The sequence below is a fragment of the Carassius gibelio genome, chromosome B14, assembly GCF_023724105.1.
Source record: "Carassius gibelio isolate Cgi1373 ecotype wild population from Czech Republic chromosome B14, carGib1.2-hapl.c, whole genome shotgun sequence".
In the NCBI taxonomy this organism is placed as follows: Eukaryota; Metazoa; Chordata; class Actinopteri; order Cypriniformes; family Cyprinidae; genus Carassius; species Carassius gibelio.
This window is the reverse complement of record NC_068409.1, coordinates 15,139,202-15,162,332: the sequence shown is the minus strand read 5'-3', so window position 1 is coordinate 15,162,332 and position 23,131 is coordinate 15,139,202. Positions and strand designations below refer to the sequence as shown.

General features: G+C 35.9%; 1 long non-coding RNA gene across 3 annotated transcripts; it reads right to left on the bottom strand.

Annotated features, from left to right (window-relative positions):
• Positions 1-1,055: 1,055 nt before the first annotated feature.
• LOC127971931 (uncharacterized) lies at positions 1,056-21,875 on the bottom strand. Of its 3 annotated transcripts, none has more exons than XR_008156973.1 (3): positions 21,703-21,875; positions 2,675-2,734; positions 1,056-1,330 (listed from the first exon to the last, which is right to left on the bottom strand). It is a non-coding gene; the product is annotated as an uncharacterized LOC127971931 (long non-coding RNA). The 3 variants fall into 3 exon arrangements; XR_008156972.1 differs by having other exon boundaries at positions 21,707-21,875; XR_008156971.1 differs by lacking the exon at positions 2,675-2,734 and having other exon boundaries at positions 21,707-21,875.
• Between the last annotated feature and the right edge of the window lie 1,256 nt (positions 21,876-23,131).

Here is a 23,131-nt window from a genome sequence, read left to right as displayed (position 1 = left end):
AATATATTGTTTTTGGACATAACACTTATGGATTCACTTACTTTATTAGTTTTTTTTTTTCTTTTTTTTTTTTTTGCAAGCAGTTTAAAATTAATGAGACAAACAAGTTTCTTATAACAATATAATAAAGAAAAACTACAAAGATCTTTTGATAATATTAAAAAAGCCTGCAATGTCAATATTACTATTTGACAAGCCATCACTGAGAAATAAAGGGAAAGGACTGTAACTGCAGAGCAGGAGGTAGAAAAACCTTTATCAAACAAAGTCTGTTATGACAGAAATTGTTATCATAACAATTATCCAATCATGCTGCCATTAAACAGAGGAGGAAAGCATAATAAAGAATGGAAGGGGAGAGTGGGAAAACTGCTTTAATAAAACACTCCCTCGCTATAAAGCCTGCAAATCATTAAGGCAAATGATAAACAACTGGGTTCAACAGCTAGCAGATTAGATGACTATCTGACTGTACTGAAAGAAACGAGAGGAAGTAAATGAACTGGAATATATACAAAGCAGTTTGGTATGAATATTTTCTACATAATGGCACATTATAATCTGGTTTGAGTCAATAAGATATTAAAGGGAGAAAATATTACTGAAGAAAGAGTTTGATACCAAGTGGAGGAAGCATTTAGCTCAAGTACCCAGTTAACATAAAACAGCATTCATAACACATTTTTCTTCTATAATCTGATGCATTTAAGAGTGGATATTTATTGGTTCTGTTTTGCAATACATTTGTTAATAATGTGCACTTCAGAATACTGTCATATAAGTTTGCCTCCTCTGGGAAATTTGTGCCTTCATCTGTTCGTCTTTCGCATGCTTCATCGACTGCAGTTCCCTTTGGGAATTAGAGCTTGTTTGGTTTTTAATCCCACATTAACAACTCTGTCTCGAAAGGAAATTTCCTTTTGACTCAAATAAACAGCACAGACTGGCTTAAAACACCCAGTGAAAATAGCTAGAAGAGTACAATTTTTTTTTAATAGAAAAAAACATTTATTAGACTCATTTATTGCATTAAAGTCAGAAAAAGATTCAGGAGCTTTTGTAAAATCCATTAGTTAAGGTAATTTATTCATCTGAGCACCAAAAGGAAATCGTCCACCTTGTTGACTTGGAAAATCGTATTACTGTGCATGCTTGATATAACATTCACATTCTCAGTCATTTCAGTCTTTGGTGTAAAACTGGAGAAAAATCTGATTACTTGCATAAGCAGCAGTGCCTCCTCGTCAATGCTCTTGTGAGTTCACGTAGTGAAAATCAGACAGTTTTGACTTGCTCCTGTTCACACTGACGGAATTTTGTACAGGTTGATCTGGCAGGAAGATGAAAATAACATAAATGTAAAATGAATACATATACAAGCACATATACAGAGGTGACACCATGCAAACCAAATCTTATTTGATATTATTGTTTCTTAATTCCTTAAACTGTTTAGTGTTGTTAAAATTAACTACTAATTAATTTCAACAATTTGAGACATTAAATAAAATATTTTTTAAAAGTCAACAAAATATAAAATTATTGAAATACAAAATCATGTATATAATGCATTATATAATAATTTATATTATTTATACATACTTTTAATTGGAAAAAAATATAAATAAATTAAATAACAATCTGTGACTGATGTTAGAGCTTTATATAGCTTGTCACTTATAATAACCAAACTCTGATTATCTACCCACTTACTGTATATATATCAGTCATTTCTAGTTCTTCAGCTTCAGTTTCCAAACATACCTGAAAATGAGTTTTCATTTGATATTTTTATCACAAATTCTGTTTTAATGTTGACATGCTGATAACAAATTTCAGTCACAGTGTACCATAAAATATCTATACCACACATTTGGTTAAGATTCAAAGCAATGTTTATGTTCAGATATTCATCTTTGATGAACTTTTCATCAGATCTACTGTATGTTTGTAATATTCAGTAGTGTTCATTAAACTACACTTTTTCTGAGCATATTTCTGTAATGCAGCATATTTCAAAATATTCTTTGATGAATATGATGCAGTTATAGCAAACCACCATAGACTGAAGTGCATAACTTTGTCACCAGTTGAATTTTTAATGATTAACAATGTTTATGAGCAGGTGATGTTCATTGGCAGTAATTGGATGCATGTCACCTCAACAAGCAGTGAGGGGACATTTGAATATGTAAATGCAATCAGGGATATAGACGGAAAGAGAGTTGGTGTTTGTTTTGGGCGTGGAGTACAAACATGTCATTAGGTGGAAACAGGATATACCCCACTGCAGCTCAGTTAATATTCAGCCAGATGTGTCTTTGATTACACAGATATAAGAGCTCTCTGAACTCCTCTAAGCTCACCAACACAGGAGGGAGATGATTTCATTACTCAAGTTTGTTTTGCAATTCCATCGTGTTCGATTCCAAGTGAAGGACCCTTGGCTGGGCTAAACAGGAACACTATCTTCTCAAATGATGAAATAACATAGTCTGGATTGCACAGAGAAAAGATTTGGTAACTCTGGTATTTAGAGAGTAAACTTTTAAGCTAAAGGATTACTGCACAGTGTCGATGAGAGTTAAGAAACGCTGAACTTGTGAGAAAAGAAATAAGCTGGGAACTGTACATGTTATCTCAGCAGCTCGGTTAGGCTTGTAAAGTGCTGTACCTCATGTTACTGGAAAAAGAAAAAGTGAAGAACTTCTCTTTGCCACATATCACTTTCATCCTGTAAATAAAGATAAAATTCATGAGTTTCTATTTACAGGATAAAATATTTGTCTTCTCCACAACTCATCTACAACATATTTTTAAGTTGCCCCAAATTTTAAACTGTTCCTGCTTTTTAAAAATGAAATACAAAATGATCACTGAGCATTCCAGAACTTTGGGTCAGTATGCTTTTTTCATTCATTCATTCATTCCACAAGATTGCATGAAACGGATCAAAAGTGACTGCATATATATATATATATATATATATATATTAAAATATATTGCTTTAAAGCATTTCTGAGACAAGATAAATTAACCTGATAAATTCTGAAATATTTTCTTGATTATGATAAACTTATATCAAAGAACATATCAAATAAATCTTCACTAACATACCTCTATATTCTCATCTTATGAGCTTTACTGCCACAGCGTTTGGTTTGGGCAGCTGCTTTTATGATCTTTTAAAAGCTGTAGATCTAAGATTTTGGTTAAGTCTTTGAGAGAAGTAAGACAACCTAAGCCTCTCATCTCTCATCCCAAGGTACATCCTAAATCACAGAAGTTCCACTGTTTTATCTTGACAAAAAAAAGCAGGTAGCACCCCTCTTTCACAAGATTTTATTTAATCCACACACTTTGTTTGCATAACACAGCATGTTGCGCTGTCTATTATACCACATTTGACTGCTACCTCACAGGGAAGCGCATAGAAATCTATAACGACAATCTATCATTTGAGAAGTGTCTGCGGTGTAATTTACCTCCCTCTTTTTCAGACCTTGAATACACAAGCATTAGAGGTGTGCTCCCATCAAATGTCTGATGGCTGGAAAATTGATGCCTGGCAGCAGCCTGCCCCTCAGAACGCCAAACACGGAACAATTTGAGTCTGTTCCACTCAGAATGAGACAGCTCTGCATTTATCCCATCCAATGAACAGGGTACTTCCAACAGCAGACAGGACACAAAGCTGTCTGTCACAGCAGAGCAGACTCGATAAAAGACTTTCTGCTCTTAAAGCACAACTGAGATCCAACTCATAATCTTCTTCCCATGCTCTTTGAATTTCTAAGCCAGTGCTATAGAGTTGTAGATACTGAGCCATGTGCGATCAAACCCTGCTCCGACTAGTTTAAAAATGTCTGAGCTCAGCATTATGAATGCCTTGTGCTTAAATGAATGTGATAGTTTGACTGAAATCTCGCCATCATAAAGATACTACAAAGGATGGAGATGCCAGCAGCTTATAAAGAGATGCCATATTGAATTGTTTTTGAGGGATTGAAGTGACATTGCGAGTATGTGAGTTTATAGTGACTGATGGGTCCGTGGTGTCTCATTAGCTCTTGCCGCGCAGACAGAGAATAAGCCCTTGAGCCGCCTGACACCATCATCCCATCATTCCATTTTTGCAATGGACAGGCTGTAATGTGACCTCTGTATGAGCGGAGGAGAAGACGTTTTGGGGTGATTGGGGAACAGATCACATTGCTTGTCAAGGAAGATGGATGGGGAAAAAATTGTCAGTTGAAGTAAAGAAATTCAGCTCTATACCCGGAGGGATAATGAATGAATGGATAAGCAGTACTGGGAGGAAGAGGTATGCAAATCCCACTCTTGAATAATTCTGACAAACATCCTACCAAAACTCTGTAAATGCAAAGTGTTCTTATTGATTTACAATTTTTGATATGTACTCTCTTCACATTTGACCATGTTCATAAATGGCTTTTGGTGGTGGCCATATTGCAGCATTTTTAACTTATTAAATAATCGATCTTAAATCCCTGTTCAATGTAGCGACAGCACCTCAAACACAAGCAAAATGTTTCTCTGTTTGATGATTAAAAATAGAATTTATAATATCTGACTGACTGGCATTTAAAAATATATATATGCACTTAAAGTAAAGATACAGCGATAAAAAGAATTTATTTAAAAAGTCCACAAGCTATCCAGTTTGGGGTTAGTAAGATTTTTTATGTTTTTGAAAGAAGTCTTTTATGCACACAAAGTCTGCATTTAAAAAGTAAAAACAGCATTTATAATAAACAGCATTAACTGAAAATGTAAATAATTTGAAACATTATAAATGTTATATTAACTATAATTTACTTAATAATACTTGAGCTTATTACGAATTCCCAAAAAGTCAAGTAATTAATTACAGTTACTCTGGTGTACTTCACACAGCTGCTTCTTGTTCTTAGACTTTTCAAACTCACCTAAAGTAAACCAAAGGTGTCATAAAAAGGTACATTTTGGGTTTATGCTCATTCCATCAACATCAACAAGAGATTTTTTTTTTTTTTTTTGGCATAATCCAATCATTTGCTTGACTGAGGATATATCTTTCTAGACACCTGCCACCACTGAGATATGATTATTTCATATCACACATATTTTCCCCAGTTGCTTAAATAAAAATAGTGATTTGACATATTAAAAATGTAAAACCACTTTTCTGGAACTTTTCTGACGCTTCAAGAGGTCTGCCACTGAAACATGTAACTTATGAGGCATCGTATTTATTTCTATATCTATCATCTGGTCACATGGTCAGGGATACTGCACACTACATTTATAATTCAGTCTTTCAATGAGTCTTTTAGCTATTTTTTTATTTACGTATAATGTTTTTTAGCATTCATAATTAATTGTTTTTAGAAAAGTTATTATTAGTATTATTATGTAAAAAAAATATTGAGGCTGCAGGCTCCCTAAAGGCACAGTTAAGAGAACTGAATAACGCATGTGTACTTAGAATTCTGCTGTTACAAAGAACATCGAAATGCATGCTTTTCTGATTGAGATTCATACAATGCTACAGTCTGTGGGGAGAAAGCAAAGTTGACAGTATAAAAATGTCATAGAAAAAGGCTTATTAAATTAAGCTGAATGCACGCACCTTGCTATTGTCACACATTCAGAGCAAGAAAGAAAATTTGCCAGCCATAATTATTCTTACTAACCATTAAACCACATTTTAATTGTCTTATGTTTAATTAAATCACATATTTTATTGACAATGACAGTGAAATTATTTTTAACAGTTGTATTACTTACTGTGTTGTCCATTAGTGGTGTGACTTTTCAGGAGAGGCTATTTTAATTGCCAAGTTCATAAATGATGTCACTGATTTGGGGGGAAAAAACAAACAAAATGACTTATTTTCAATATAAAAGTAATTTATATTATAATTATATTATATTATAATATAATATATTATAATATAATTTTTCTATTTTTATATATCTGCATTTGCATTTGCTCATCTGCATTTGAGGGGAGGGGCTTACTGATAGGTCAGTTAAACCAATCAAGTATTTTTTTTTACCTTCTAATAAAGTATCAAGCTGACTGGCAAGTGTCTCCATTTTATGGTAAATGGACTGTACCTATATAGCACTTTCAACAGACCCATGGCCATCCAAAGCGCTTTAAAAATTGTATCACATTCACCCAACTCATTCATACACTGACAGCGGTGGTATCGGCGATGCAAGGCACCATCCAGCATGTCGGGAGCAGCTGGGGTTAGGGGTCTTGCTCAAGGACACCTCAACACTTGGTCAGGTGGAGCCAGGGATTGAACCACCAACCTTCCGGTTTGTAGACAACCTACAGGAACCACTGAGCCACTGCCACCCATTTTAGTATTTTAGTATTTTAGCCAATTTTCTAATCTAAATGTTGATTTATGTATATGCTAAGAATCTCACAAGGATATGTCACTGACATGCCCTTCCCCTCTGACCTTTTTAGAGAGCTATCACAAAATAGCCAAACGTATTGAGTAAACGTTTTATGTTTTGACGGCAGACTTCAAAAACCATAGCAGCTGTTATCGCCTATGGCAGACGTAGGGATGTGAGCACCCCCTCAAGACTTTTCTTCCATTCTACCAACCTGGAACCATTAGAAACCACTATAAACCACAAAGTCAATACCTTACACAAACCACCCTCCATCCAGCTGCATGTGTCATGAGCCTCTCAAATGGTGTACATAATGGCCTTAAAATCTGTTCTGTGTACACTTGCATAAGCTGACATGTCCTCATAACTGATATTTGTTTAAGACTGTCTGCCACACTGTCAAACTGTATTTCCATTTAGGGTTGTAGAGATACCAGGAGAAGCAAAAAAATAAAAAATAACTGCAGATATCTTGTCATCGCCAATTTTGTTCCCCAGTTGTCGCAGTTTGCCTTCGTGAGAGAGTCCATCCCAGGATGTATAAAACTGCCTGAGGGCTGCATGACACAATCAGGGTGAGGTTTTAACAGGAGCCATGCTGTTTTCCAGTTCCTGTTCTTAGTTTAATGATTCATTCCCTGAAACCATGTGTGAGGTTTATCTGTAATATCTATGCAGACACAAGCAGTGTAAAGCCCAGTGAACACAGTGTGCAGTTTCTTTTGGCAAATATTACCTACTTATGGGTGTTAATTATTAATATTTTAAAATACAAGTAAAAGAAACGTCTTATGAAAAATCACTTCTTTTCTGCCCTAGTTTTGGTGTGGTAACGGAAAAAGCAAAAAGTGTACCAACTGCATCAGGTCTACCTATTAGTCCTTTTGGTTATCCACCTACTGTAATTTGGAGATGTTTGAAACTGCATGATCAACTAATGCTTTACAGACAGGCTTTCAAAGCCTTTTGCAATAACATCCATTAAAATCTAATTATATAATGAAAGTACATTGATTGTCAGCTCTAAGTATTTCCCACTTAACATCTTAATATGATAACTTGGCCAATGCATTTAAACCAAATTAGAAAATATCAAACAAAAACCCTCGCCATTTACAGCTCAAAATGACAGGTTACAAATTACAGTACAAAAAAGCCAAGGTTTTTTTTTTTTTTTTTTTTTTTTTGAGAACTATGTGAATAACATTTATTTTACAACTGACAGATCCGTTCCATTATGGCTGGTTAATAGAAATCTTGCTCAGGCTGATGTAGCTATATTAATAGTGTCATTTGCCAAAAGCACATATAGTAATTTGAATATATTTAGAATATATTTAGAAGATATAAGTGCATGCTCAACAACTGCTTATTTAACAGACTTTACAATTATATCTGATGTGTTTTGAAATTATATCCATTAAAATAAAATAAGGAATGGTATAACGTATAATTGAATATCAGCTCCAATGATTTCTATGACTGACAGATCTTAATTTAACCAATACATTTAAATTATCCTGAAAACCATATCAAACAAAACCTTTCACTTTCACAGGCTACAGATTGCAGTGAGACCACCAGTATTTGTTTGTTTGTTTGTTGTTTGTTTGTTTGTATGGAGAATAATACAAATTTTCATGGATTTTCAACTGACAGGTCCTTTCCATTTAGCTTAGGTGGTTTAAGAGAATATTGCTCAGTTTAGCAAAGACTAAAACTGACATCTGACACAAATGCCCAGGCTCCTTCAGCTATATTCTTAAGCACTGAAGAAAGCTTGAGGGCTTTTGGCATGTCATCCTCTAATCTAACTTAGCCAAACATTATAAAAGAAGTGTGTTTTTCTGTGACAGAGGGATTTTACCACTCAAGCCTGCTGCTGGTTAGCAATCCCATCAGCAGTTCTCACCCTGAGGCAGTCCGTGGAGATTTCTAACATCATTGACTTATCCAATTCCTTTCACCTGCTAGCAGATCATTCTATTAACCTTTGCCACATAGCCACCATGAACAATTTGTGTCTGTGTGTGTGTGTGTGTGTGTGTTGTGGTTTCTCCTTTTTTAGCTTGTATTTACAGCGAACATTTAAATGTGATGCATAATTGGACATTGACAACACCATTTTTTGACTGATCTTCCTCTTATTGTGCACAACAGTCCTCTGTCCTTTTGATATTAATAAAATAATTGGTATTTCAAAAGCTATTTTCACAGGATGCATGTTGATATTAATTAATCTGGGAAAAATCATTTGTGTGTGATATAATGGAACTCGCTAGGGGATTCTCATTCCTGAAATTGCTTTTTGGAATAGTAATTAATTTAGGTTCATTGATCTGTCCATTATTATGATAATCTGCTCATTAGAATGCATTTGTATGATAAATTATTTGTCACCTTTTATGTTTTCTGCAGGTAGAGCCTTTTGTATTCCATCCCATATTCTTTTTCTCTGACCTTTTCTTTTGCTTTCTCTTAACAATATGCTTTGTAATTGTAAATTAGACTTCGAAACATATCTCTGTTACTGGCAGGGGCTTTCTTCATAGTAACTGACAAGAAAGGATACATATAATGCTTTGACAATCAGAGAATTGGTTCTTCAAAGCACACCTACACCTGCTATTAAGCTCAAAGCATTAAAAATGAAATTTCAAGGGTCTCAGTGCTGTCTTATCACTAACAACTGTGCCGCTTGTAGTTTTAATGAACCTGTTTTAGTGGACATCACAGAATAACGCTAAAAAGAACCTTCTTAGCTCTGAAGATGTATGTTTTTAGGTCTTCTGTCTGACAGGTTAGACCATTACCCAAAGAATATGCACGTCTTTTTAGCAGGAAACTGAAAAGCCAATTTTGTCTCACCAGAATTGTTTTAAGATAGATCACTAGGTCACTAGTTGATAAGGAAGAAACATTTCAAATGAATATTTTGGAATCAGAGGCTTTATAGACAATTAGCCTAATGCCCCGGAGCATTTTCTAAACCCTGTATTCTACAGTATACTTCAGCATGCTGCATGTAAAAACATGGTGTTCTTAACATGTTAGCAATAATTGGGATAATGATCTCAACTCAGATGGTTAAAAAAGAGAGATTTGTGAAGAATACTAGTGGCAAGAGGAATCAGCAGATAACAAACAAAAAAAAATGTTTACAATATTTTTATTTTGTTATTATTATTATTATTATTATTATTATTATAATTATTACAGTAAGTCTCTAGGAAAAGGAGATTACAGACTATGACCATTTGAAACATTTTTTCATAAATACAGAGCCCCATTGAAGTTATCTTTACGAGGAACTCCATCGACCATTGGGATTATATTGTATATGTAGGAGGTATATACTTTTATATTATAATCATCCAAGTTGTGCACATTAGTTGGTTAATTGCTAATTATTGTAAAATAATATTAATAATAAAACCTAGACAACCAACTTTTTTTAGGTGTCACTATTCACTTGGAGAAAGAAGTGAGGAGACACAGGAGAATACTTCCATAGAGTTAAATTCCATCAAACAAAGAGATACCAATACAGGAACTGTGGAATTACATTTTTTAACAGACAAAAACTAACTGAAAGGACTGGGGCTTTTAAACACAGGATAATAAGGGACTAAGGAGACACACCTGAAATCGAAGTAATAATCAACATGATGACGAAAACTGGGTCACAGGACTGCTTCCCCCTCCTATAACAACCAACAGTGGGAGGTGGGGGGCATGGTGGGGAAGGAACCTCGGGTGGCCATGGCGGGGCAAGCAAGAGACTCGGGAAGTCATGGTGGAGCTGGAGATTCGGGAGGCCATGGCTGGATCCCTAATGAGAAGCTGGATTTTTACTCATATTGTTTATCAACAGGAAACTTAACTAAGTAGAGAATACCGACAAAATGCATTACTGTATTTAATTGTTATTTTAAAAAACAAATAAAAAAAACATGGGAGTTTATTTCCTGTAATATCAAGTAACATCAATCAGCTATAAGGTAAAATATCTGGTATGGTTTTACGTTTACTCTTATCAGTACCCCCACAGCTGTGTGAGACGTTCCACTCTATTACTGTATATCAGAACCGACCACTGCACCTAGTGTAATTGCTACTTCAATTATTACCTGGCGTGACCTATGCAGGCTACATGTCCCTCAGCAGGGTTCAAACTAGGCAAGATTAAGATCTGTTTGAAATCATCAGGGTTGTTAATGCACTCCAGGGTGCCTGTCCTAAGAAAACAAGGCCACTGACAAGGCATCAATGCTTATAAGCTGCAGAAGATGAAGTCTTGCCTCAGCACTGCAGAGACATATGACAGATCCTCAATTCTTTATTCCTCTTGAGCAGACGACAAGGAGCATATGGGTGGAATCATTTGAAGGCCCACACAGGGGCCTCTAAGGTCTGTGAGTGGAAGAAGTTTAAAAGAGAGAAAAATCCTATTTTCTCTTTCTCTCCCTCATCGGGGTCTGCTTCCACCTCAGGAGCCTGTTTGGTGATGTAAGTGTTCACCAGACACCCAGTTCTCACCCAGTTTTTTTTTTTGCACTCTCAGTTTTCATCAGTGCAGACAGTCATAGCAACCTTGAACACATCAGGGGATTTCACAGTAGTTCTTTAATGATAGATGAATTAATTGGTCACACAGCCAAGGATGGGAGAAGCGGGTACGGTGTCTTGCTGCTGGGACAAGTGAAGTCAGCAAGTAACACTGCTGCAGGCCGGTAAGGTGTGTGGACGGGAGGCGATGACTGGTGTGATGACTTTGATAACACCCAGGCTTAAGGTCACTGATGTGTTTCAGCAAAATAAAAAGAAGTTAGAACAGATAATGGTGAAAAAGTTCATATGTATAAAGAAGATTGCTAACCATGCATGCTTTAAAACTAAAACAGCATAAAAAAAAAAAGTGTCTCAGATTTGTAAAGATTTGTACAATTTTACATATGATTTTTCATAGGACCTTTATTTTGAATTATGTATTGCATTGTCGGTTTTTGGGTTGATGGAAATGATTGAATCGGTTGATGAAAACAGCTGATGAAAAAATTAATTCCCGATTGTCCTCTTACATAAAAATGCATTTTTTAGCACAATTCGGAGCCGTTTTCTCTTGATCTGTGCATATTTTCCTCCTGAATTCAGACGAGATGACTTCTTTACTGGAGAAACCTGCTTTAGATTACCTTTATTTAAGCCAGAAACAAAGTTAAAGACATCAAAATGATGGATTTGTTTATTACAAAAACACAACATTTCTGTTCGCAAAGATGTTGGATTGAAGTTGTATGCATTATTTGTCTATTATTGTGATGTTTTCATCAGGGGCCTGTACCATGAAGCTGGATTAGGTGGCTAGCCAGCTATGTTTCAACTTAGTTTCCGCCAACCCTGGGTTTTAGGTACTATGAAAGTAGCTGGGCTTTAATCGGTGTTCGTTGCCATGGTATCTTACGCTGCACGGCTAACCTGCTCCAGGGCAGGTTATGTTCTGGGTTAGAGATCTCAAACTGAAGGTGAACCAATCAGATGTAAAAGAAGTATAGTAAAAGAAGTAAGTAAATAGAAGTCTGGCTTTAATGATAATAACTGAGTCATTTTATGATTTATATAATTATTGTGATTCATATTATTATTTATCTCTTACACACAAGCAATTTTAGTTTAATAGTTATTATGAAATTATTTTAAATAAATATTAATGTATAAGGATCATGTAATATAAATAAGCTATAGAATCAAAAGATTGCACTATTTTAAAAATTAACAAATCTGAACTTAGATGTTCATGTCTCTATCACTATATATTTTCAAATGTATAAACTAAGTTAACAAGTTTCACTTGGGACTACACTGATGGAACAAGATCATTTATTTTATTATTCCTCCATTTTTCATATGACATTTAAATTTGTCATATTCTTCAATCTCTTAACCTTTAGCAAAACCTTTAACCTTTAGTTTCGAATCTCGCTGGGTCTCTCACGAGAAGTAAATCAAACATGCTTTGTGTTGCAAGGCTCGTGATTGGCTGTTCACAAGTCATGTCACACATTCATGTGCATGCGCTCCACAAACTCAGGATCAAAACCTGAATTGACAAAGAAAGTTGATGAACAGCATCATAGTACCAACAAAGCCGGATTGGAGAGGTTTGGTTTTGTCAACTCAAAACAAATCCTGTAACTCTGAATTTGTTCAGCTACCATCATGGTACAGGCCCCAGGTGTTTGAACTCTCATTCTGATGGCACCCATTCACTTCAGAGTTCCATTGGTGAACAAATAATGTAAGGCTCAGTTTCTCCAAATCTGTTCCGATGAAGAATCTTTTTTTTTTTTTCAATAATGTTATTTACAACTTAAATGAATAAATATAATAAATAAAATACAATTAATAACATTTACAACTTGTGGTGTTTTTGGGTTTGTCCATTTTGCAGATTTTTGAAGATTTGTCATTTTGTTTTGTTTTTTGTTCTTTTTTTGGGGGGGGGGGGGGGGGGGGGCATTAAGGTCCTGCGATTGCATCAAAATTATTCTAATTGGAATTATATTTTGAAATACATACAGTGATATTTTGTTACCGACAGTTGGGTTTGAATGCCCCATTTAGATATAAGAGGGGAGCCTATACATTCCAGGCAGACATTTACTATGAGACTTCTACTGCAGATGGGTCTCTAAAGTATACAACACACTCCGGACACTACAAAGCGTTTGGCATGAGAGAAGATGGTCTCTGTGGAAGGAGATAAAATATCGCTCTAACCCCCCACCCTCTCACTACGTCTTTTGATATGCTTCTGGAAATATTTCTATCAGCCTCCACCTTGCTTTCCACCAGTACATAAATAAATGAATAAAATAGATTAATTAAACTAACATAACATAAAATATCTAAAGATACTATGAATCATTAGAGCATGCAGGGATGTCACCATATTATCAGCATACTGTAAAATATATTTAGAATAAACCAGGTCTATCTTTATCTTCATTGCCTAAACTGACAACACTGTAAAAACACAGGTGATTTTAAGGAGAATCAGGAGTATGTCAGCAATAGTAAAATATGTTTATTTACTATAAGCTACTTACTGATTTTGAGCCAATGTGAAGTAAATAAATTGTAAATATGTCATCACCCTTACTATGTTACATTTTGTATTACACCCAGTTCTTTATTGAAAGCTGTATATATATATATATATATATATATATATATATATATATATATATATATATATATATATATATATATATATATATATATATATATATATATATATATATAAGTAAGCATGTTCAAATTGACCAATGCTATGCCACAGCTGTGAGATGTTTAAAAAAGAAAGCAATTTTCTGTTTCCCTTTAAAATGGCATGCTTCAAATGGTTTCTTAGAACCTTTTGACTGAATCATTTTCAGGAAGCTGTTCATACACATTTGATGCCACCCCCTAGAAAAATACCATCAGCACACACACAGTGTGCTCACAAATGTTTCATCTTGTCATGGGTGAGAAACCTGATTTCCAAAATGATTCATCCCTGGAAGGGTCAGCTTGATTTTATGGATGCTAAAATGGAGTAAATTGCATATAACAAACAAGTTTTTTTCTGCTTCTTTTGAAGATTCATCACTGCATCCGAAAGCTCAACAATAAGACTAAATAGCCCATTTGAACTGAAAGTGTGAGTGTTAGTGTACTGATTAATATAAATTTATTAATATAGAATATCTTTTTGATTAAATTCAGATTACTTTTGACCTAACTCATTTATCATATTGATATAAAGTTTAATTTTATATTAACCACACTGATATAAAAATACAAAGAACAAGACAATATTTTCAACTTGTAATTAACAACATAAAGAGCATTTAACATTTTGTTTAAAAAAAATAAATAATCCAAACTATGATTTGTAAAGGAATAAAAAAATACATGAACATTTTACAATAACACCTATCAAAATGAAACATTAATAAAAAAAAAAAAAATAATATTTTATTTTTTATATTATTTAATATGCATACCTCGAAATTGTAACTTTTCTCAGAATTGCAAGTTTACATCTAACAATTCTGACTATATACAGTAAGTCACAATTGCATGTTATTACAGTACATTAGAATTGTGTGACAAACTCACAATTCTGAGAACATCGTATTTCCCCCCCTTAAAATTGGACTTTATAGCTCGCAATTGCAAGTTTATACCTCACATTAAAAAAAATTGTGAGAAAATTTCAGAATTTAGACTTCTGTTCTAAATTCTTACTTCTTACTTTCTCACAATTTTGAATGTATACCTCACAAATCTAATATAAAAAAGTATATTGTGAGATGTTACAATTGTTTTAGTCAAACTTGAATTATTATTATTTTTTATTTTATGCAGAAACAAAAAAAAAAAGTCTTCCATAGAAACGTGAAAAGCCAAATAGCCCCAATAAATATAATTCTGTTAAAAAAAAAAAAAAAAAAAGATTCCTTCTCAGACACATGATGGAACAGGTCACATTGTAAATAACATGTTAGCAGAGCACACTTGAAGCCAATGAATGATATTTTATGTCTGGAATGACATGTCATGATGACAAACAATTTCATGCCCTGAAATAGGCCATGAGGAAGTAGCTGCCACCACTCTTAATTAAGCGGATGCATGAGTGAGAAACCCTGATATCAAAGACCTCTGCAGCATTATTACTGCTGCTTCAAAGACACCCACACTCCTATCAGCGGTGAACATCTGTAGTGGTTTGTTTGTTTATTTGTTTGTTTATTCATTATTGCTCTAACTGTAAAGTCTCAAATCATTACACTATGCAAAACAGCTCCATTGGCTTCTGAAAAACCAATGTGTCAGTGTCAAAGACATGTTTAATCAGAACCGAAAAAGATAGCGTTCCCATATTCACTGTCTCAGGCACCTGCGCTGAACTAAAGGACTGTACGTTTTTGGAGCAATGCTGTCAGCACTTTCAGGAACAGATGATGGCCAGTCTTCAGGACCAGTTCTTTCAACACTGTCTGTTTATAGTAGATAAGGTGTTCGCCTCAGCATCAGAACCTCCGCTTTCCTCAAAACAAGGTATCTTTTTCATTGTTTGTTTATTTATTTATTACAATTAGTCCTGTGCTTTGCTCAATGTTGAATGCAATGCTACCAAAACTAAACGAATATCTTGAAGATATTACAGTTGTTTATATGTTTTGAGTTTTGCTTGTTCATTCTCTGCAAGCATACATGAGCTCTACAACAACTCGATGATCAGATCACAGACACAGAACACCCGGACTCTGTTTTAATAATTCTTGGGGACTTTAATAAAGCAAATCTGGTCTCTTTGATCACTGTTTAGTTTTTATACCGACCTAAAGACAGATGCTGTAATCAGCTAAACCTGTATAAGGACTGTAAAAAGATGGACTAATGAATCATATCAGGATTTACAAGCTTGTTTTCACTGATTGGATGGTTTTTTTAAGCTGCTGCCACCAACTGGACAAGCTTATAGAGACTGTAACATCTTATATCAGTTTATCTGAAGACATGTACATTCCTACCAAGTCTCATTTAACCTACAAATATAACAAGTCATAATTCACTGCAAAACTCAGACAGCTCCGTAAGGCCAAAGAAGATGCTTACAGGAAGGGGGACAGTGTCTTGTATACACAGACAAAATTCACACTTGAAAAGGAGATCAGGATGGAAAGGAGGAATTATTCTGAAAAGATTTACTTCCAGCGACATCAGTGTGGAAAGGTCTGAAAGAGATCACCAACTACCATCCCCCAGAACTGTGGAGAATCAACAACTGGCAGATGATCTGAATGAGTTTTACTGCAAAAAAAAGAAGAAAAAAAAAACACCCACCCAGAACACCTCTCCACACATCCATTCACACCTCTATCCTCTGAATCTGTCCTCTGCACTTCAATAACTCTCTTGTTCAGGTCAGCTACCAAATCTGATCTCAGAAGACTACAGAGGGGAGTCCAGACTGCTGAGTGATTATTCACAGGTACAACCCTCCCCACTCTCCAAGAACTGTACTCATCCAGAGTGAGCAAAAGTGCTAGTAAAATTACTCTGGACCTCTCACATCCAACACACTCCCTCTTTGAACTTTTGACATCTGGTCGACGCTACAGAGTTCTGAGCACCAGAACGACCAGACACAGGAACAGTTTCTTCCCTCAAGGCAATCCATCTAATGAACATCTGTTGCAATCTGTGTTTTTTTTTTTTTTTTTTTTTTTTTTTTGGATCACTGTCATTCTGTTGCACTGTGGAAGCTTCTGCCATGAAAACAATTTCCTTGTATGTGTAAACATACCTGGCAATAAAGATCATTGTGATTCTGATTCTGAATATATTAATAATGTTTTATCACTCACTTGATCTAATTCAGGTTACTTAATGAACACACACAGAACAGTTAAAAAAAAAGTTTTGCAGGTGTGAGTGAGAAAAAGAACATTATACATTAATGTAATGAAAATGTTTCAGTAGTCAGAACTGAGGTAAACATGTATATGTTGATATAATGAAGTTTAAGAAGTCGTTTTCTGCTCACCAAGGCTGTATTGATTTGATCCAAATAAATATACAGTATAACTGTAATATATATGGGTAGTAACTGATTGCATGAGTTGGATTATGGAATCAGATTCCAAAAATTAAGTACTTGTAATCAGATTAAATGACATTATAAAAGACTCGTTATCAGACTACAGTTACTTTTTTATAGATTACATTATACATTCACACAATAGCTATAAATTATTCATAATTTATTGATTATTCCTAATTTCTCTTTTTCATATTTTTTTTTTGTTTTTGTTTTTTGTAGGTTAACTATGTATTATTATGTATTATTGAAAGTATTTTGTGTTTCAAACACATTATGTAATGCAGACATTCCCAAGCTTTTTGTCATCTGAACCGTTTTAATCTGATGCATTTACTTTAAAGGGGTGGTCAACCAGCTATTTTCGATGTCTTGATGGTGTTAATGGGTGGCACTGTAACATGTGTTCCTGCTTCAGTTAATGGTTAATGGTCATATGGCATGTAGGCAAATAAAATAATTAATTTTTTTAATAAGTGATTGTTATTTTAGAATTATTCATTTGAATTTTACATGACTTATGATTTATTAATTAATTGTTAGCTTTTCATTTATTCACAAACCCCCTGCAGTTCCTTTATGAACACCAGTTTGGGAAACCTTGATGTTATATGGTGTTTAATACACTTCATGTTGTTAATTACAATGAATGCAATACATTTTCTTACTCTTTGTATGTTTACATCATTATGGTACAAGATTATCATATTTAAATCAACATTACCTTTAGATCACCTTGATTACAGTCCTCATACTGTACACTAAAACTTTACCAGCAAGACATTGGTTTGCTTTATCCAGCTGTCAGCTGAGAAACATAGTTTGGATATTATGGCAATGCAGCTGTTCCATTCCTACTCATGTTTTTCAGAAACAATCACATAATATTTGTAATGAAGTGTCTTCTCCCGAAGGACACATGCAAATCAACACGTCCCAACTATTTGAGAATGAGAGACAACAAAGACATCATCATCGATTGTATTTTTAGTGTGGTGAAGCAGGCCACCGCTGTTTAGGAAGCACCCACAAGCTTCAAACCAATCCCCGGGTAAATATTGTCACCTTAAGAATTGGTACTCTCTCTCTCTCTCTCTCTCTCTCTCTCTCTCTCTCTCTCTCTCTCTATCTCGACCTCACAGTGATGATTGACTCTGGAGCCACCCTGAATCCCATCTATCAGGACATCATGTCTAACAAAAGATACTTTACTAGCAGAGGTGGGTAGAGTACCCAAAAACTTTACTCAAGTAAAAGTAAAAGTAATTCTAGAAATATTTACTCAAGTAAAAGTAAAAGTACTAGTCTTGAATAGTTACTTGAGTAAGAGTAAAAGAGTATCGGATAAAAAATCTACTCAAGTAGTTAGTTACTAGTTACTTTGGGTCATATATACGGAGCCTATTTTTATTTAGATATATAGATAAAATGTATGTAATGTATGTGTGTGTGTGTGTGTGTGTGTGTGTGTGTGTGTGTGTGTGTGTGTGTGTAAATGTATATATTTCATCAGGCTTTACTCCAATTTATGTAATTTATTATAAAACCCTGTCTGTTTACTTAATTAACAGAGATGTCATGCCATAACATATTTTTAATACAACTGACTTTATATTAAATGTGAATTTAACATTGAAAGTTAATGTGATATAAATATTGCTACTAATCTTTCATTGTTCAGAAAGAGAGCAAATAACATTTACATTATTAAAGATCATTTTCACTGACAGTCTAGAGTTCAATCACTCTCAGAAACTCCCATTAAAATCACTGAAACTGTTAACACTGTGAAATCAATATCTTAATTATAGATTCGTACACACATCTGCACTTTGTTGTTTCTGACGAGAGAATTAGCCAGGAAGAGGTATTCAGTCAGTAAGCGAGTGAAGGAAGCACAGACATTTCAGCGATGACTCATCGGAACACCTCTGATTGGCCATTGCATTCAAAAGCTCAACAAAACCGTGTGTGATTGGTTAATGTGCAGCGCTTTAAAAACGCGTCTGTCTCTGGCTCAGCGCCAGCAAGCGATCACAGATCTGAATTTAGCAGCTGATGATATGACTCGCTGAACATACTCGTACCGGTGTGATTGTATTAAAATTAATAAAATCTTAATCGGCTATTTTTTGTCTTTTGGAAGATGCATTCAACTTGAATCCCCTCTGTTATAAGCCACACACGTACAACAAACTAATGTAACAGTGGTATCATGTACTGTAATCGAATGTAGCCCAAGTTATTACCTGTTAAACAGTAGACAGCACACGCGTTCATCTAATAAGGATCTCCATCGCAAGCAAAGAATGGCTTTTGCAGATTTGCTTTCAATTCAGTGAAGTTCCATAGCCCCGTTTTCAACGCTGCTGATGATCTTAAACGTTACAGCTCTCTGAGTGAACCGCTTCAGACGCTCAGGCTCAGCGCGTGCGGCAGGGAACTGAACGACTCATTCAAACTGATTCACGAACCGATTCACTCGCTTGCCAATTGGTTTCATCAAGCCTTTGAACAGAATTGACTCAAAAGAATGAATCATTCGCGAATGGGCATCGCTCATTGCCCAGAGAAAAGTAGACGGCGCGTTTGGAATAAACTGAAGCATTTATAGCATTTATAACATTTATTGCATGAAGATAAAGTAACGAGAGGGGCGTCGCCCACAGTAACGAAGTAAAAGTACAGATTTTTCCCCAAAAATTTACTCAAGTAAGAGTATAAAGTACCCATCTTTAAATATACTCCGAAAAGTATTAGTTACCACGAAAAATTACTAAAGTAAATGTAACGAAGTAAATGTAACTCGTTACTACCCACCTCTGTTTACTAGTAAACACCTCACCAAGCATTATGTACCTCAAGCTTTAGGACTTCAAATCATGCAATGGGTTCACACTTCTCTCTGCTCAGGTCTTCCTGGTATCTCTCGAACTCTCCAGCTCATGCAAAACTCTTTCTGGTGCAATAACATGGCACGAGATATCACTAGATATGTTAAGTCCTGTCAGATCTGTGCTCAGTCAAAAATCCCAAAGGAATTACCTTCAGGTCTCCTCAAATCGTTGCCTATTCTTCAACGACCATAGTCCCACCTGTCTATCGACTTCATCACTGACCTTCCAGCATCCAATAATACTACTACGATCCTCTTTATCATTGACCTTTTCTCCAAGTCCTGCCATCTCGTTCCACAAGCCAAACTGCCCACAGCCATGGAAACTGCGCAAACCCTCTTCCAACACATCTTTCAGATATATGGACTACCAGAGGACATAGTCAGTGACCAAGGTACTCAATACACTTCTCAGGTCTGGAGGGCATTCTGCAATCAGTTGGATATCAATGTCAGCTTAAGTTCAGGATATCACCCACAAGCCAACAGACGAGCCGAATGACTCAACCAGGAGGTAGTAAGATACCTCCAAAACTACTGCAGCTGGGAACAACACAGATTGTCTGAGTTCTTCGCATGGGCAGAATATGTACAAACCTCCCTTACTCACTCCTCTACAGGTCTAACCCCTTTCCAGTCCATCCAAGGATTCCAACCACTCAGTTCCTATGGTCTGGCGATCCCTCTTCAGTTCGTGCAGTGGACAGCTGGATTCAATGTAGTGAGAGGGTGTGAGACAATGCTCATGTCCATCTACAGGGATCTGTGAAAACACAGGAATTCCAAGCAAACCGACAACATTGCCCACACCCTCCCAACAACCAGGAAAATGGGTCTGGCTCTCTACAAAGAACATCGAGTTGTAGCTACCAAGCAGGAAGCTTAGTCCCAAGTATGTTGGTCCTTTCAAGATAATAAGACAGGTCAATGATGTAACATACCAGTTGAAGCTTTCTGCTAACTATCGTATCTCTCCCTCTTTTTCCATGTGTCCTTTCTCAAACCTGTCCACTGGGGAGCTGACCCTGGACATGAAGCCCCAGAACGTCCACTACCACTGAACCTTGATAAAGCTCCTGCATATAGGGTGAATGTGTTACTGGACTCAAGACGAAGAGGGGGGCAGCTCCAGTATCTGGGGGACTGGGAGGGCTATGGACCTGAGGAGAGGTCATGGGTAGCCGCCCGGGAGATTCTGGATCCATCACTCATCGAAGAGTTTCAACAAGCCAGTCCCAGATGCCCAGCACCTAGACCACGGGGACATCCACATCGAGCTCCAAGGGGTCGCTCCTAGGGGAGGGGGTTCTGTAACACCAAGCCAGCAGAGGGAGCCCACGCCTAAGTACTGACCGTGCTCTACACTTCCTCTGCTTCCACTGCTTAAACTTCCTGTTTGACTTCCATATAAACTCAGACCTGTTCAATTGCTAATCATGAAGTATTGCCAGTTCATCTGCCTTACCAAGCTTGCCTCTCTGGTTTTGACCCTCTGCCTGTTTATCGACATCTGTTTAAAGCTTTGACCTTTAATAAAATTCTGCACATGGATTCTAACCATATTAAAAAAGTTACTGAAAACACAATGTGAGTCTATTCTCTCTCTCATCTCTGATGTAATCATAAGCCTGGTTTTCTTTAAATTTCTTTACATTTGTTTTGGAACGCATAGGCTTACTGGTGCATTTATTTCCACAGTTTAGCTTAAAATGAGAGACACTCTTACCTACCGGGTTTCAGGTGCTTGTGCCTTTGTAGATTCTCTGAATGATTAACTCCTGACTTTCAAGATCATCTAACTGCATGTGGTGAAATACATTAATGACGCAACTTCACATGCTTAAGTAGTTTATTTGCATTAGATCATTTTAATGTGTTAAAAATTTGGAATTAATCACGTGTTAATGCCCAAAAGTTGTAACTTTAATATATATATATATATATATATATATATATATATATATATATATATATATATATATTGTGATGCGTGGCCCGAGCACTCATCAGCGTCGCCCTGGAAACAGAACAGACACGCCTGCACCTGCTCATTACGGGCTGAGCGGTCACACCTGCAGCCCATTGGAAACGGGCTTTATAAGCAGCGTCGTCGAATACAGAAGTGACAGATGTCTCCAGAAGACTCAGCTTACACTTTTCTGTGTTTCCCCTCCAGACAGCAACGTGTGTCCGCCAGCCCGTTAAAGACACGGACCTCACGGACCCACACAGCACTGACCACCAAAGGAGGAAGAGGAGGCTGAGCACTGAGCACCGGAAACCCCTCACGTTGGCTATTTTTCCCTACACCACCTCAATAAAATCCACCCTTCGGGGAACTTACCTTGACCCTCGTGTCGTGCTTCTTCACGCCGTCACAATATTTATATATTACTATTATTACTTTTGTTTTGTTTTGCCATATGTTATATAATATATAGATATTGAAATACCACTTCTCTCTAGGTGTATTTAGGGTGAACGTGATTTGAACAAGTACAACATGTTCCTGGATCAACATCCTTGTTGATCGTGGAACAACGTTCCAATCTACCGCTCAGAATATACTGTAGATATAACTTTTCAGGAAATGTCAGTTTTAAGCTTAGAGTCAGGATTAGGTGGTTCTACACCCTTGTTAATCAGCTATCATTTCCCATTGATTTAGGAATAAATTGTGGGTAGGCTTAGGTTTAGGGGTAGGGATTGGGTAAAGTCTGAATTTTGGACAGTAATGTTGATCCAGGAACATGTCTTGCTTGGCAAAATCACAACGACTCGATGTCTAGTTAGATATATTGCAAGTCAAACAGAATTTCATTTTTTTTATTGGTGAGAGCTTCTGGGCATATAGAAAGGACAACTGAGGGGCTTGCTCAGTTTCAACAAGCTGTAGTAATGTGATATTATGAAATTGTTTATCTGTATAAATTCCTAAGTTTTTGAATACAAGAATTATGTGCACAGCTGCAGGGCCAAAACTGAAGAGACTATTAGTTTCTGCATGAGCAGAAAATCTATTTTCACCTTCAGTTTCACATTATTAGATTTAATCAGTCTCTAAATATGAATTCTGGCAGCTATAGCATCTCTTATTCATCAAGCTGGCAGCTGATTGGCCCCACTGATCATTGCAGGAAACGGATTTTGCTGTT